At 42.9% G+C, this 17,668-nt stretch overlaps 1 pseudogene; it reads right to left on the bottom strand.

Moving 5' to 3' along the window:
* Positions 1-16,842: 16,842 nt before the first annotated feature.
* Positions 16,843-17,269, bottom strand: LOC124512861 (40S ribosomal protein S19-like; annotated as a pseudogene).
* Between the last annotated feature and the right edge of the window lie 399 nt (positions 17,270-17,668).

Here is a 17,668-nt window from a genome sequence, read left to right as displayed (position 1 = left end):
TCTACAACAGTTCAAGTACAAAAACATGGAACCAGCTGGGCCCTTGGAGCTGAACTCTGAGCTCAATGAATATGTAGACTCACCCAAAGAGTACAAGGCCTAGAGTTTTGAGCAGTGGTTCTCAGCCGCTGGGGTGATTGTGGTCCTCTCCCGATCCCCCGCCCGCCCCAGGAGACATTTGGCAATGTCTGGGGATATTTTTGGTTGTCATGACTAGGGGGAGGGTGCTATTGGCATCTGATGGATAGAGAGAGACCAGGGATGCTGCTAAACGTCCTGTGACGCACAGGAAAGTCCCCCTCAACAGAGAAGCCTAGAGCCGAATGTCAATACGCTAAGTTGAGAAGCCTTGGTCTAGACTCTAGATGATACTGAGGTCTTTACTGTATCTATTTCCCCCTCTAGGATAGGTTTCCATAAGTCAGAGATAATGAGTCTTCTACCTTTCTTTTTTTTTTTAATTAAAAAAAAATTTTTTTTAACATTTATTTATTTTTGAGACAGAGAGAGACAGAGCATGAATGGGGGAGGGGCAGAGAGAGAGGGAGACACAGAATCGGAAGCAGGCTCCAGGCTCTGAGCCATCAGCCCAGAGCCTGACGCGGGGCTCGAACTCACGGACCGCGAGATCTGACCTGAGCCGAAGTCGGACGCTTAACCGACTGAGCCACCCAGGCGCCCCTCTTCTACCTTTCTACAGCATCTGCCTCTGCACCGAGTAGGCACTTTACAGGTATTTGTCGGATGAATGCATAAACAAACAACTCGCCTGGACATGGCGGGCAGCTCTCTCCTTCCGGTCCAGAGCCCAGTTTGCCGTGGGGGGAGGTGCGTGCCACTTCTGCAGTTTAGTTAATAGACCCTGCAAGGGTCCCTGACCCTGGACAACCCTGGGAGAAAGCTGGGGCGGGCTCACCCAAAAGTGCTTGAGCGGTTGACTCAAAAAGAACAGATGCTCATTCGCAATGTAATTTACATATCATTTGCATATTGCTTTGAATATAATTTGCATGCTGCTCCTTTAAAGTCAAAAGGCACAGATCTCCTGTCCTGTCCTGCCCTTCCCTGCTTCTGCAGAGGCCTCTGTCTGCCTCTGCTGTCTTTCTTCGTACACTCTCTAGGAACACTCACCTGTTGGGCTCACATTTGCTTAGGTTTCTGGGGGGGGGCGGGGGTCCAGCGCAAAAAAACTTTGGAAATATGCATTGGGAGATGCAAAAAAAAAAAAAAAAAAAGGCAGGCTCCTTGCATTCTGCCCAAACCTTGGGGTCAAGGCCGTGGCCTTTGGTGTCCCACATGCTTAAGTTTCAATCTGGCTTCTGCCATTTCACAAACTGTATGACCTTGAGCAAGCTAATCTCTCTGCCCCTCAGTCTCCTCATCTGTGTAATGGGGGCAATAATGTTTACCTCATAGAGTTACTGTGATGGTTCGACAAGAAAATCCATTAAAGTGCCGGGCGTTTGGTCGACACTCGAGAACTGGAAACAGTTGTGCTTAGTGTTACGCCTGGTTTCTTTGAAGTCGCTGTCACCAGGGAGGAGCTGCTCCTTTGGACTTCTTGCTCTGCAGCTAGTCCCTTCCCTGATCTCTCTTCCGTTCCTGCCATTCCCTCTCTTCTTGGCTTTGAGTTGCCACCGTCTTCTGGGTTTCCTCCCATCTTGCCAGCCTCTCCTTAGTCTGGTTCCTTCTCCTCCGTCCTACCTCTTAAGTTTGGAGGCCCCAGGGCTTGGTCCAAGACCCCTCATCTTTTCTCCCTGGGCGTCCATGGCTTTAACCATGAGCCCCACGCCAGGGACCCTCAATCATCTCTCCAGCCTGGAGAGATAATAGTCGGCATCTACCTGATACCTCCATTCCTGATATCCAAAAGGCATTTCAAAATCCAAAATTGTGATTTCTAGTCCTTTTCCTCTCCCATGCTTCCCTACTTCCATACATAATACTGTCTATCTACCCAGTTGCTCAAGCCCCAAACCCAGAATAAGCCTTTGATTTCTCTCCCCCTCACCCCCTGTGCTGGTTATCTATTGCTATGGAACAGATGACTCCCCAAACTGAGAGGCTTAAAATAATAAGCATTCTATTATCTCACATAACACATGCTTCTCTGGGTCGGGAATCCGGAAGTGAACTCGCGGGGCTTCAGAGCCTCTCATGAGGTTGCGGTCAAGATGTCAGTGAGGGTACAGTCGCTTAGAAGCTTGCCTGGGCCGAAGGATCTGCCTCCGGTGGGGGCTCATTCACACGCCTGTTACGTTAGTGCTGACAGTTGGCAGGAAGCCTGCATTCCTTGTCATGTGGACGTGATAGAGCTCTTGAGTGTCCTTATAACATGGCAGCTTGGCTTCCTCTGGAGTGAGTGATCTGACAGAGAGAGAGAGAGAGAGAGAGAGAGCAAAGAAGAAGTCGCAGTGGTCTTTTCTGATCTCGCGTCCAAAGTCACACGCTGTTAATTCTGCTGTATTCTATTTGTTGGAAATGAGTCACTAAGGCCAGCCTGCATTCCCGGGGAGGAGAACGAAGTTTTTTCTCTCTTGGAGGGAGGCATATCAGAGAATCCGTGGACGTCTTTTAAAACCACTGTCTAAATGTGTCTTGAATTATCTACTTCTCTGCATCTCCACGGCCCCCACGCCCGGCCTACTGACGCCTCATGGCCCACCTCTGCGGTGGCGGTGGCCTCCTGGCTGACGGTCTTGCTTCCAGCCCATGTACAATCCGCTCTCCGCACAGCAGCCAGGACGGCAGCGGGACAACGTAAACCAGGCGTGGGGGCCTCCGGTTAAGGGTGACGACTTGTGTCTCCTCTCCCTTTTAAGATCCCACTAAAATGGTAGTAAAGAAAGAAGGAAGACCTCAACCCACAAGGACTGAGAAAACGATATCTCAGCAGATAAAGGATTTCAGCAACGTTGTGGACGACTAGAAAAGGGCTGAGGAAGAGTCACAGACATAGAGACCAGGACAGAGGGAGACAGAAGATAAGAGGGGAGAGGGGGTTTGGAGGCACAGATTGCGCAGAGGGGCGGAGGTGGGAGCACAGTGGATCCCTTCCACCCGTGCCCTGCACGGAAAGGCAGAAACAAGGTTCCCACGTCCGGGCAGAACCCCAGAAGTTTCTTATCTGGAAAAATTGAACGCGCCAAAGAAAAAGTCCCTGCGCTAACGTGTGGAGCCTTCCTGGTGAAACAGCTGGCTTTTTGCCCAATCACTAAAAAGCAAAATCCACCAGTAAAAAAGCCTCACTCGTGCCCATCGAACTTCCGGTTTGCTCTTTCGTGCTGTTCCCTTACACACAAATGGCTGAGCCAGGATCATCTGACAAATGAAGAAAACTCCTGTGTCAGCTCGGGTCCTCTGGGAAACAGACACCAGATGGAGTTAGATGTGCAGGAGATATACTGGGGATAAGGCCTGGGGGGAATAGAGAGAGGAGGGGACAGAAGTCGACAGGGAAGGTCTTCAGATGGCAGTGCAGGACCGGCATGTGAGAAAGAAGAGAGGGAAGGAAGGAAGACTGGGTAGGAAGAGTTTCAGAGGGTGGTGCGGCTCTGACAGAGTCCCAGCCAAAGCTTCAGAGCAAAGATCACCCAACAGGGGAGCCCGTTGGGCAGAGCTGTCTGAGTTATCTGAGGAGATCGTGTCCTCAGTCCAAAAGCTGTAGTTCATCCAGAAAGTGTCAGAGCTGAAGTGCGTCGGTTGACAGCACTCCTCATGGCAAATTCTCTCTTGAAGCGAGAGCTGGGTAATACATTTCCGTGGGGGCTTCGCTCTTGGCATGCAAAAGAAAGACACAATGAAAAAAGAAAAGGGAAAGCCAAGGAAACAGAAGAAAACCAAACAACCAACCAATTAAGGGGCGCCCGGCTGGCTCGGTCAGAAGAGCGGGCGGCTCTTGATCTTGGCGTTGTGAGTTCGAGCCCCACTTCGGGTGTAGAGGTTACTTAAATAAAATTGTATTTTTTTAATTTTTTATTAAAAGTTTTTTTTTATGTTTATTTATTTTTGAGAGAGAGAGAGAGAGAGAGAGAGAGAGAGAGAGACAGGGCATGAGCAGGGGAGGGGCAGAGTGCGAGGGAGACGCAGAAACTGAAACAGGCTCCAGGCTCTGAGCCATCAGCACAGAGCCCGACGCGGGGCTCGAACCCACAAACAGCGAGATCGTGACCTGAGCCGAAGTTGGACGCTCAACCGACTGAGCCACCCAGGCGCCCCACTTAAATAAAATTTTAAAAATACTTAAACACCCAACCAACCAATTTAAACACACCCCTCCTGATAATTAATATCATGTAGTAGTTATTTAAAAAATAACAGAATGTGGGGCGCCTGGGTGGCGCAGTCGGTTAAGCGTCCGACTTCAGCCAGGTCACGATCTCGCGGTCCGTGAGTTCGAGCCCCGCGTCGGGCTCTGGGCTGATGGCTCAGAGCCTGGAGCCTGTTTCCGATTCTGTGTCTCCCTCTCTCTCTGCCCCTCCCCCGTTCATACTCTGTCTCTCTCTGTCCCAAAAAATAAATAAACGTTGAAAAAAAATATTAAAAAAAAAAATAACAGAATGCAGGGGCGCCTGGGTGGCTCAGTCAGTTGAGAGTCCGACTCTCGATTTTGGCTCAGGTCGTGATCCCAGAGTCACGGGATCGAGCCTCGCATCAGGTTCTGCGCTGAGCATGGAGCCTGCTTAAGATTCTGTCTCTCCCTCTTCCTCTGTCCTTCCTGCTAAGGCTCATTCTTTCTCTAAAGAGAGAGAGAATGCAGCGAAAAAAGAGCCATAGAGAATAAGAAAGCGTTCTTGCAAATTAAATATACAGAAGGGTTGGAAAGGCAAAACAAAAGTAGTCACTGAGAGAGTAGCACCAAAAGACAAAAGAGGAAATTTGTTGAGCGCCTGTTACACGCCGGTGTTGTTCTGGTGTCTGATGAAAAGCGGCAAACAAAATTCACAAAGCCCTTGCCCTTAAGGGTCTCCCAAGACGGGGAGTATGTGGGTGGGCCAGTCCAGGAGGAACAGTATTCCACTAACAGGAGTCCCAGAAAGAGAAGACCGCAATGAGGAGGGCAGAAAGTTGACCAAGAAATACTGCGAGAAAATTTTACGGGATTGAGGAACATGAATCTCCAAATAAATGATCTGAACTCCTGTGTTAGCCCAAGGTGGAGCACCAGGGAATGGGTTTACCCTCCCGCCTGAAACAACTAAAAAGTGGGACAAAACACTTGCAACCGTGGGGTTCAGACTTTGGAAATCGGGGCAGCCGCGGACGGTGATCCCTGAGAGGAGAGAAGCTGAGCTATTAGTTCTACGGTCGTTCCTGCCTACTGCCTGGAATACGTTTCCCGGCCACAGCACAAGGAGGGATAACTCAGGCAGAGCCTGGTGGCCTCCTGGAGTTTGAGGAAATGTATACAGTTGCACAACCAAGGTGGTAGATTTAAACTCGGCCCTGTGGATAATCACAATCAATATGCATGGTGTAGACAACCCAACTGAAAGGCAGATATAAAAGGATGACCCAGCTCTATGCTAGCTACAAGAAACCCACTTTATTATTTATTTTTTAAATCATTTGCTTTTTTTTAAGTTTATTTATTTTGAGAGAGAGAGAGAGAGAGAGAGAGAGAGCACATGCAGAGGGAGGGGTAGAGAGAATGCCAAGCAAACCACGCTGTCAGTGTAGAGCTTGACTCAGGCCTTGATCTCACGAACTGTGAGATTATGACCTGAGCCGAAATCAAGAGTTGGGCGCTTAACTGACGGAGCCACCCAAGTGCCCCAAGAAACCCACTTTAAAGACACAAGTAGGTGGGAAGGAAATGATACACCATGCTAACACTAATCAAAAAGTCTATATTAATATGAGACAAAATCGATGATAGAATGAAGATTGTAGCCAAAAGATGAAGAGGGCCATTTCATGATAAAAGGGTCATTTCAACGAGAGGACACAGTTCTAAAGATTCATTCTTTAAAAAAAAATTTTTTTTTAATGTTTATTTATTTTTGAGAGAGAGAGAGAGAAAAAGAGTGTGAGCCAAGAAGGGGCTGAGAGAGAGGGAGAAACACGGAATCTGAAGCAGGCTCCAGGCTCTGAGCTGTCAACACAGATCCCGACGCGGGGCTCGAACCCATGAACCGTGAGGTCATGACCTGAGCGGAAGTCCGGTGCTTAACCGACTGAGCCACCCAGGCCCCCCTAAAGGTTTATTCTTTACCCCACACTGACTGAGCCAGCCAGGTACCTGTAAGAGTTTTCTTTAAAAAAAAAAAATCATGACGGTGGTGCCTGGGTAGCTCAGTTGGTTAAGCATCCGGCTCTTGATCTCGGCTCAGGGCATGATCTCACAGGTAGTGAGATCAAGTCCTGCTTGGGGCTCTGCACTGACAGCATGGAGCCTGCTTGGGATTCTCTCTCTCTGCCCCTCTTCTGCTCACATGCACTTTGTCTCTCTCTCTCTCTCTTTCTTAAAATAAATAAATAAAACATTAAGAAAATAGAAGCAATCATGAGTGGACGTTGAATTTTTTTCAAATTATTCTTCTGCCTCTATTGAGATAGCCATCTGGGTTTTGTATGCTATTCTGGTAAAGAGATAAATGACATTGATTTCTAATGTTCAATCAATCTTGCATTCCTGGAATAAACCCAATTGGGTAGGACGTATTATCCTTTTTATATATTACTGTATTAGATTTGTTAGTACTTTTGTTTAGACTTTTCCCATTAAAATTTTTTTTTAATGTTTATTTATTTTTGACAGAGAGAGAGAGAGAGAGAGAGAGAGACAGAGCATAAGCAGGGGAGGGGCAGAGAGAGAGGGAGACACAGAATCCGAAGCAGACTCCAGGCTCTGAGCTGTCAGCACAGAGCCTGACACGGGGCTCGAACCCATGAACCATGAGTTCATGACCTGTGCCAAAGTCAGACACTTAACTGACTGAGCCACCTAGGTGCCCCTATTTCACTATTGATGGACATCTGGTTTGTCCCAGTTTTTGGCTGTACTTTCTTCTTTCTTTTCTTCTTTCTTTCTTCCTTTTTGCTGAAAATAAACATGCATATTTCTTGTCTATGTACCTATGTACCTATTTCACCTATGTACCTAGGAGGTGAGTTGATGGACCATAAGATAGATTATGTCTAGCGTAGAAGCTGTCAGTTTTCCAGAGGATTATACCCATTTACACTCCCATCATAAATGTTCAGTTTTTTTTTCTTTTTTTTTTAACGTTTATTTATTATTGAGAGACAGAGAGACACAGAGAGTGAGCAGGGGAGGGGTAGAGAGAGGCAGAGACACAGAATCTGAAATAGGCTCCAGGCTCTGAGCTGTCAGCACAGAGCCTGACGTGGGGCTCGAACTCACAAACTGCGAGATCATGACCTGAGCCGAAGTTGGTCACCCAACCAACTGAGCCACCCAGGCGCCCCAAATGTTCAGTTTTTAACATTTTAGCCATACTTGTCGATGTGCATTGGTATCTCATCGTGGTTATAACTTGCATTTTCCTGAGGCCTAGTGGTTCGAGCACTTTTTCATATGTGCATTCACATGTGTTCACCCATTTGTATTTGTTGGCTATTTGGATATCCTCTTTGGGGAAGGGATTTCAAATGTTTTGCCTATTTTTGAAAACTTGGATTGCGTGATTTAAAAAAATGAATTAATAGGAGTTGTTTATGTATTCTGTGGTTTGCTCTTTCAACTTTCATTTTTTTTATTTTTTTATTTTAATTTCAGTATAGTTAACATACAGTGTTGTATTAGTTTCATGTGTACAATATAGTGATTCGTCACCTCCATACATCACCAAGATTCCATTTTTTCTATGTGGCTATCCAATTACTCTAGCACCATTTATTGAAAAGCACCATAATTTCCCCCACTGAATTTTAGTTATAACTTTGTCGTAAATTAGGTGATGATATATGTGTAGGCCTGTTTCTGTTTCATTACAAAGCTGTTTTCCAAAGTGGTTGTACTATTTTCCATGCAGGAATGTTTGGTTGTCCACGTGTTGCCGGTATGTAATATTTTCAGACTTTGATTGTAGTCATTCTGATGTGTATTCTGTTGTAGTTTTTAAATTAAAAAAATTTTTTTTAATTTTTATTTATTTACTTTGAGGGGGGCAGAGGGAGGCTCTGTCAGAGCACAGCCTGATGTGGAGTTCAATCTCACGAAACTTGAGATCATGACCTGAGCCAAAATCAAGAGTCGGGAGCTTAACTGACTGAGTCACCCAGATACCCCTCTATTGTGGTTGTAATTTGAATTTCACTTGTGACTAATGGTGTTGAATATCTTTTTAAAAACGTTTTTATAATTTTTAACCTTTTTATTTATTTTTGAGAGAGAGAGAGAGAGAAAGGGAGACAGAGGATCTGAAGCAAACCCTGTGCTGTCAGCGCAGAGCCCAATGTGGGGCTCAAACTCACGAACCCATGAGATCATGACCTGAGCAGAAATCAAGAGCCACTGCTCAACCAACTGAGCCACCCAGGTGCCCCTGAACATCTTTTCATTTGCTTATTCCCACTACAATATCTTTTGTAGTGGGATATCTTCAAGTCTTTTGCTTATTAAAAAAATTGGATTGCTTGTCTTTCTAATTATTGGATTACAGAAGTTATTTACTGATTCTGTACATAAATTCTGTATCAGATATATGAATTATGATTATTTTCTCTTACTTGGTGGGCTTTTCATTTTATAAAGGTATTATTTGATGTGCAGAAAATTTTAATTTTCATTACATCCACTTTACTAGTTTTTTTTTTTTTATGGCTAGTACTTTTTTGTCCTAAGATATTTTTGCCTACCCTGAGGCTGCACAGATATTTTCCTACATTTTCTTCTAGCAGCTTTATAGTTTTAGCTTTTTACATTCAGGTCTATGATCTATTTTGAATTAATCTTTGTGTATGGTGAGAGGTGAGGGTTGGGGTTTCTCCAACTGTTCCAGCACCAAAACTTTCATTTCCCCATTGAGGTACCTTGATGCCTTGTTGAAAATTGATTGACATTATCTATGTGGGTTTGTTTATGAGCATGCTTTTCCATTGATCTGTTTGTCTATCCTACACCAATACTACACTATCTTGATTACTATAGCTTTATAGTAAGTCTTAAGCTCTAGCAGTGTAAATTTTCCAAGTTTGTTCTTTTTCAAGATTGTTTTGACTATCTTAGGTTCTTTGCATTTCCATATAAATGATAGAATCATAGAATCAGCTTATACATTTCTATTTTTTAAAACCTGCTGAGACTTATTGTGATGGTATTGAATCTGTAGATCAGCCTATGGACTCATGACATTTTAATGTTTTGTCTCCCATTCTATAAACATCGGGCATCTCATTATTTATTTAACTTGTCTTTTATTTCTCTAAGCAATGTTTTGTATTTTTGGTGTAGAGGTCTTGCACATTTTCCATAAAATTTATTCATTGGTATTTTATATTTTTTACATTATTTCCAATAGTATATTTTAGATTCTTAATTTTTCAATTGTATGTTGTGTATATATAGATAGGCAATTGATTTTTGTGCGTTGACAGTAAGTTAAGTTCACTCAATAGCTCTAGTAGTGTCTGTAGATTCCTTAGGGTTTTATATCCACGCAATCATACTGTATAGATTTACTTCTTTTCCAATCTTTTTGTCTTTACATCATTTTCTTTCTTTACTGAGCTAGCTAGGAAAATGTTGAATAGAAGAAATGAGAGTAGGCATCCATATTTGTTCCTAATATAGGGGGAAAGCACTCAGTATTGCAGTACTAAACGTGATTTCAACTGTAAGATTGTTTTGAGATATCCTTTATCAAATTGAGGAAATTCTTATTCTAGTTTTCTCAGAGTTTTAAAAACCATGAACAGGTATTTTATTTTATCAAATCTTTCTCTGCGTCTGTTAAAATGGTCAGATAGTTTATCTACTTAATTTAGTTAATGTGGGTAGTTACATTGGTTGATTTTGCAATATTAAATCAATCTTCATTGCTGGACAACACTGCATTTGGTCATTACAATGAATTAACTTTTAAAAAAAATACTAAATTTGATTTGGCATTTTTGTATGGGATTTTGCATCTATGTTCATGAGAGATATTGGCTGTAACTCTCTTTTCTTGTAATATCCTTGCCAGGTTTTGGTATCAAGGTTAAGTCTCATAAAATGAGTTGGAAAATGTTCTTTTTTTCTCTAGTCTCTGTATTTATGTAAGGTGGTGTTATTTCTTCCTTAATGTTTGGAAGAATTCCCCAGTGAAGCCATCTGGGCCTAGAGATTTCTTTGTGGAAGATATTAAATTAAGGATTCAATTTCTTTTAACAGACATATAGGCCCATTGTGATCTCAAAAATCATAATATTTTTGTGAAAATTTTGGATGTTCCTGTGACATTTTTGGCTAGTTGTGTTTTTTAAGGAAATTTCTCATGTAATCTAAATTTTCAAATGTTGACATGAAGTTGTTTGTAATATCCTCTTGTTATCTTTTTAACATCTGTAAGCTCTGTAGTAATGCTTCCATGTGTATTCCTAATATTAATTATATGTTCTTTCTCTCTCTCTTTCTCTCTCTATCTCGTCTTTCTTGCTAGATTTTTTATCAATTTTTGTGGTCTTTCCGAAGAAACAATTTTTGGCTTTGTTGATTTTATTGAATGTTTGTTTTCTATTTCTTTGGTCCTCATCTTCTCAGTTGTGTGCTTTTCTTTAGTGACACTCAGAAGCCTGGATGTAGGCACACTGAAAGCAAAGTTGGATTAACTTTTAAGATATTATTTAAAAGATAATGCTGCCCTTTGCTACCACAAGAGCAAGGGTTTTATTTGTTTTATTTAATGCTATGCCCCTAGCCTAGAACAGTGGTTGATCAGAATAGGTACTTAATAAATATTTGTTGATTGAATGATTCTGTGTTCTTTGGAAAAATTCAAATCATAAAGCCCATATTTAGGGTTAAAACTGCATTCCCTTGGCCTCCATTGCCACCCTCTTAGGGATTAAGATTGTTAATAGTGTGTGTGTGTGTGTGTGTGTGTCCTTCCAGACCTTTTTATATGCATAGACATATATTTAAAAATTAAAAACAGAATAAGGGCACCTGGCTGACTCAGTCAGGAGAGCATGCGACTCTGTCTCTCTCTCTCTCTTTTTTTAATGTTTATGTATTTATTTTGAGAGAGAGTATGAGCAGAGGAGGCCCAGAGAGAGGAAGGGAGAGAAAGAATCCCAAGCAGGCTCTATACATGGAGCTGGATGTGGGGCTCAGTCTCATGAACTGTGAGCTCATGACCTGAGCAAAAATCAAGACTTGGACGCTTAACCACGAACTGAGCCATCCAGGCACCCTGAGCATGCGGCTCGTGATTTTAGGGTCATGAGTTCAAGCCCTACATTGGGTGTGGAGCCTACTTAAAAAGAAAATTAAAAACAATAACATTTATACATAGTTTTCTGAAAAATTTTTCACGTCAACAACAGTTGAGTAAATATTTTAAAGGATAGATTAAATATTTGAATTGCTCTGGTTTTTAAGTGATAGAAAGATAGTTCAAATTGGCTTCGGTGGAAAAAGAAGGCAGGAGGGGTTTATTGGCTCACATAACTAAATTCCTAGGGGCAGCTGACTTCAAGCACAGTGAGGTTCAGGTGCCCAGATTTTGTCTTCATCAATTTTTCACCAATACATGGCTTTGATTTCCTTTGTTTTGGCTTTATTCTCAGATCAACTCTTCCATGTGAAGTCAAGATGGCCTTAGAAGTTCCAGACACAGGGGCGCCTGGGTGGCTCAGTCGGTTAAGCCTCCAACTTCGGCTGAGGTCATGATCTCGCAGTCCGTGAGTTCGAGCCCCGCGTCGGGCTCTGTGCTGACAGCTCAGAGCCTGGAGCCTGTTTCAGATTCTGTGTCTCCCTCTCTCTGACCCTCCCCCATTCATGCTCTGTCTCCCTCTGTCTCAAAAATAAATAAAGGCAGGGGCGCCTGGGTGGCGCAGTCGGTTAAGCGTCCGACTTCAGCCAGGTCACGATCTCGCGGTCCGGGAGTTCGAGCCCCGCATCGGGCTCTGGGCTGATGGCTCAGAGCCTGGAGCCTGTTTCCGATTCTGTGTCTCCCTCTCTCTCTGCCCCTCCCCCGTTCATGCTCTGTCTCTCTCTGTCCCAAAAATAAATAAACGTTGAAAAAAAAATTAAAAAAAAAATAAATAAAGGTTAAAAAAAATTAAAAAAAAAAAAAAAAAGAAGTTCCAGACACATTCCACCTGCTCTTCTTTTCTGGGAGATTGGAAAAATCACAACGTGGTCTCTAATTTGACCCTCATTTAGATCATACACTCTGCCCTAAACCAATCAATTTGCTTGAGGGAGGATGGAATACACTGACTGGTAAAGCCTACGTCACATGCTTCAAGGCTGAACTGGAAGGCAGGTCCAGTCCTACCAAACCACATGCCAGAGAGTAGGAGAGGAATGGTTCTCCAGAGAGTATGGGTGGGGAGAGGACTGTTGCTAGAAGAAATGATAATGGTTGTTGAGCAAGCTGAAACAATAGATTCCCATTAGAAGTAGAGTAGCTTTCTCAAAGCTCATTTTGAGGAGTAATGACAAACTGCCTCCAAAACTGTGGTACCATTTTGTATTCTCATCAACAACTTGTATATTTCTTTCAAGCGTTTTTTGTTTTTGTTTTTGTTTCGTTTTGTTTTGTTTTTAGTAAACTCTATGCATAATGTGGGGCTTGAAGTCACCACCTTGAGATCGAGAGTCTCATGTTCCACCAACTGAGCCAGCCAGGTGCCCCTTTCTTTCATGTGTTTCATAGTTTAACTCTTTATACTTAGATATTTAATCCATCTGGAATTCCCTTTTATATATGGATTTAATTTAAGTATTTTTTTTCCATAGATAGATAGCCATTTATTCCAGTACTGTGTCCCTTCCTTGCTAGTTTGCAATGCTGTTTTTATCATGTGCTAAATTCCCCTGTGGTGGGAGGCGGAGACTGAGAGATATCTTAGAAGGTAAAACTGAATGAGAGTGTGAGGGGGAGAAAGGGATCCAGGGTGACCACATTTCCTGTTTGAGTGATTGTGCAGAACCAGGAAGTAGGGAGAGGAGCAGGAATAGGGATGGGGGCCTCAGAGAGAGAAGAAAGGTGGGGAAGTCAATCAGGGACATGTTGACTTTGAGGTGCTCATGGACATTAAGGACATATTTAATAGAAATACATGATAAACTTTTTATTACAATATTCACTACGTGAAAAAGGTTTTTGATATTGCTTCTGGACGATTTGTTCTATTGATCTGTTAGCTTATTGATTTACTTGATCATTTTACAAATGTTTGTGAAGTATCTAATATGTGTGAAGACAAATCCTATTCTTACTATAATACCAACTATTTTATGGTACATTTGGATTAGTGGTAATGTAAGCAATTCCCACTCAGCCCATTATCCTTATTTTTTAAATCATTTTTTTTCTCTTGGTACCCATTTACTCTTGCGGATGAATTTTAGAATTATCTTTTCTAGTTTCAGTTAAAGAACTCGGTTAGAATTTCAAACTCAAGTTGCACTGGATTTATAGAGTAATTTGGAGGAAATTGACAGCCTTGCCAAAGTATTCTACCATTGCGAGAAAATGGCATACACCTCTCCATTTAGTCGGGTCTTCTAGTATGTCCCCGGCAAAATTTATTCCTATGTGTTTCATGGCTATAATTGCTGTTATAAATAAAATCATTTTAATTTTTTTTAACGTTTATTTATTTTTGAGACAGAGAGAGACAGAGCATGAACAGGGGAGGAGCAGAGAGAGAGGGAGACGCAGAATCCGAAGCAGGCTCCAGGCTCTGAGCGGTCAGCACAGAGCCCGACGCGGGGCTCGAACTCACAGACCGTGAGATCATGACCTGAGTTGAAGTCTGACGTTTAACCGACTGAGCCACCCAGGCGCCCCAATAAAATCATTTTAAAAAACATTTTAGAGGGGCGCCTGGGTGGCTCAGTTGGTTGGGCGTCCGACTTCGGCTCAGGTCACGATCTCGCGGTCTGTGAGTTCGAGCCCCGCGTCAGGCTCTGGGCTGATGGCTCAGAGCCTGGAGCCTGCTTCCGGTTCTGTGTTTCCCTCTCTCTCTGCCCCTCCCCCGTTCATGCTGTGTCTCTCTCTGTCTCAAAAATAAATAAATAAACGTTAAAAAAATAAAAAAAAACATTTTAGAATTGGTTTTTGTTGGTAGAAAAGAAAACTATTGATTTTTCTACATTTTTCTTTTACCTAGCCATTTTACTGAACTTGCTTGTAAGATTTCTAAGGTTTCAGCGGAATCTTTGACTTTTCTGAGTAGATAATAATATATCTGCATGTAGAGATGATTTTGCTTTTCCCAGTATCTGTATCTCATTTTTTTCAGCTTAACTCTACTGTTTTATTTGATTATTGCTTCTTTTTATTTACTTTTATAGCCCTATTGAAGAATAATTGACAATACGTAAAGTACACATATTTGAAATACACATGCTCTGTCTCTTTCTCTCAAAAATAAATAAACGTTAAAAAAATTAAGGTACTGATTTCCAAAGTGGTTGTGCCATTTGCCATTTCCACCAGCAGTGTATGAAAACTCCACTTGTCCACATTCTCACCAACACTTGGTATTATCATTAAAGAAAATTTGTTCAGCTATTCTTTTTTTTTTTTTTTTTAATTTTTTTTTCAACGTTTATTTATTTTTGGGACAGAGAGAGACAGAGCATGAACGGGGGAGGGGCAGAGAGAGAGGGAGACACAGAATCGGAAACAGGCTCCAGGCTCTGAGCCATCAGCCCAGAGCCCGACGCGGGGCTCGAACTCCCGGACCGCGAGATCGTGACCTGGCTGAAGTCGGACGCTCAACCGACTGCGCCACCCAGGCGCCCCAGAAAGGAAACAATATTTTTAAAAAACTACAATGAGATATCACTATTAGAATAGCTGAACATGGGGCCACCCAGGCGCCCCAGAAAGGAAACAATATTTTTAAAAAACTACAATGAGATATCACTATTAGAATAGCTGAACATGGGGCCACCCAGGCGCCCCAGAAAGGAAACAATATTTTTAAAAAACTACAATGAGATATCACTATTAGAATAGCTGAACATGGGGCGCCTGGGTGGCGCAGTCGGTTGAGCGTCCGACTTCAGCCAGGTCACGATCTCGCGGTCCGGGAGCTCGAGCCCCGCGTCGGGCTCTGGGCTGATGGCTCGGAGCCTGGAGCCTGTTTCCGATTCTGTGTCTCCCTCTCTCTCTGCCCCTCCCCCGTTCATGCTCTGTCTCTCTCTGTCCCAAAAATAAATAAACGTTGAAAAAAAAAATTAAAAAAAAATATTGTTTCCTTTCTCTTCGTTTTTTTAAATCTTTATTTAATTATTTTGAGAGAGAGAGATGGGGAGCGAGTGGGGGAGCGGCAGGGAGCTAGAGAGACAGAGAATCCCAAGCAGGCTCCCCGCCATCAGAACAGAGCCTGATGTGAGGCTCGAACCCACGAACTGTGAGATAATGACCTCAGCCAAAATCAGGAGCCAGATGCTTAACCAACTGAGCCACCCAGGTGCCCCTCATTGTAGTTTTAAGTGGCATTTCCCTAACGCCTGATAATGAGGATCTTCCCGTATGCGTATTTGCCTCCCTTGTTTAAGCGTCAGTTCAAAGCTTTTGCCCATTTAAAAACCTGGGTTGTTTGTTTTCTTATTGAGTTTTGAGAGTTCTTTGTATGTTCTGGGTAAGAGTCTTTTATGATATATATGCTAGGCAAATATTCTCTCCCAGTCTGTAGCTCTTCTTTTTGTTTTTTAAAATTTTTTTAACATTTATTCATTTTTGAGAGAGACCGAGCATGAGCGGGGGAGGGGAAGAGAGAGAGGGAGACACAGAATCCAAAGTAGGCTCCAGGCTCTGAGCTGTCAGCACAGTGCCCGATGCAACCTGATGCGGGGCTCTCGAACTCACGAACTGTGAGATCATGATCTGAGCCAAAGTCAGACGCTTAACTAACTGAACCACCCAGGCGCCCCATCTTCTTTTTGTTCTTTAAACAGTATCTTTGATACAGCAAAAATCCTTAGTACTGATGAAATCCAATATTTCAATTTTTTTTATGGTGTTATCTCAGAAATCTTTGCCTAACCCAAGGTCACAAAGATTTTCTCCTATATGTTTTCTGCTAGAAATGTTATACTTTTAGGCTTCTGTTTAGGTTTAGTATCCACTTTGTGTTAATTTTTGTACAGTGGTGTGAGTTATTTTGTTTTATTTGGAACATAAATATTCCTTTCAACAAACGAAAAGACTATCCTTTTCCCGCTAGACTGCCTTTGCATCTTTGTTGAAAATCAAAGACCATATTGATGGACCTGATGCAGGCTCGAACCCACGAACTGTGAGATCATGACCTGAACTGAAGTCAGACGCTTAACCGACTGAGCTACCCAGGCGCCCCTCAACAGGGTTCTATCTTGATTACTGTAGCTTTTAACAGTCTTGAAATTAAGTAGTCTAAGTCCTTCAGCTTGGTGTTTTTTTTCCTTCCACAGACAAAGCAACTTACTAACCCAGAATTTGTTCTAATGCTTCTTCTTCTTTTTTTAATGTTTATTTATTTTGAGGGAGAGAGAGTACACGAGCAGGGGGAGAGTCAGAGAGAGAGAAGAAAGAAGATCCTAAGCAGGCTCCATGCCCTCAGTGGAGAGCCCAACGTGGGGCTTGATCCCACGAACCGTGAGAGATCATGACCTGAGCCTCAATCAAGAGTCCGTTGCTTAACTGACGGAGCCACCCAGGCACCCCTGTTCTAGTGCTTCTTGTTTGCCATTGCCAACTGTCTGAAGATTCTGCCCAGATCTCTCTGTCCCTGAGGTGTTAGCTCGTGGCCCCCATCTTGGTCCTTCTCCACCATTTTCAGCCCCTCCAGGGCTTGAAGAATGCCGTGGGCCACATTCTTGGAGCCTTAGCTGAAGTGGCTGGGCATGACGCTGTTTGTCTGTTGGCCCCCATAGATCTTGGTCATGGATCCAACTTGGTGCAGCCAGAGAGATACTCTGTGGAAATGCTCATGTGTGGAACCAGTTCTTATCATAAGGAGCAAGTTCTTGATGCTTGGGCAGCTTGACAGTGTCTGCCCATTTAGGAAGCTTCAGCTTCCCAAACTTTTTGAGAAAGGCTGCTGGAGCTCTGAAGAACCCCTGAAGGTTCACGTCTTTTGCAGTAACTCCAGCCATATGTGGCCTCAGTGCTGACAGCCAGGGGATAGGGCCTTCCAGCTACCTGCCCCCACCTTCTTCTGCAAAGTTATTTTGGCTATTCTAAGTCCATTGAATTTCCACAAGAATTTTAGAATCAGCTTTTCAATTTCTACAAAAAAAAAAAAAAAGCTGCTGGGAATTTGACTGGGATTGTGTTGAATTTATAGATCAGCTTGGGGAGAACTGATCTTGACTATTGAATCTGCTGATCCATGAGCATAGTATAGCTCCTCATTTACTGAGGTCTCTAAGCAATGTTTTGTAGTTTCCAGTGCGCAGGTCTTATACATTCTTTGTCAGTCTTTCCCCTAAGTAATTCATATTTTTAAAGTTGATTTATTTATTTTGAGAGAGAGAGAGAGAGAGAGAGAGAGT

Source organism: Lynx rufus, unplaced genomic scaffold, assembly GCF_022079265.1.
Source record: "Lynx rufus isolate CCGP_SWC_20201006 ecotype Redwood Valley unplaced genomic scaffold, mLynRuf1.p SCAF_18, whole genome shotgun sequence".
In the NCBI taxonomy this organism is placed as follows: domain Eukaryota; kingdom Metazoa; phylum Chordata; class Mammalia; order Carnivora; family Felidae; genus Lynx; species Lynx rufus.
This window is presented reverse-complemented; position numbering and strand designations above follow the sequence as displayed.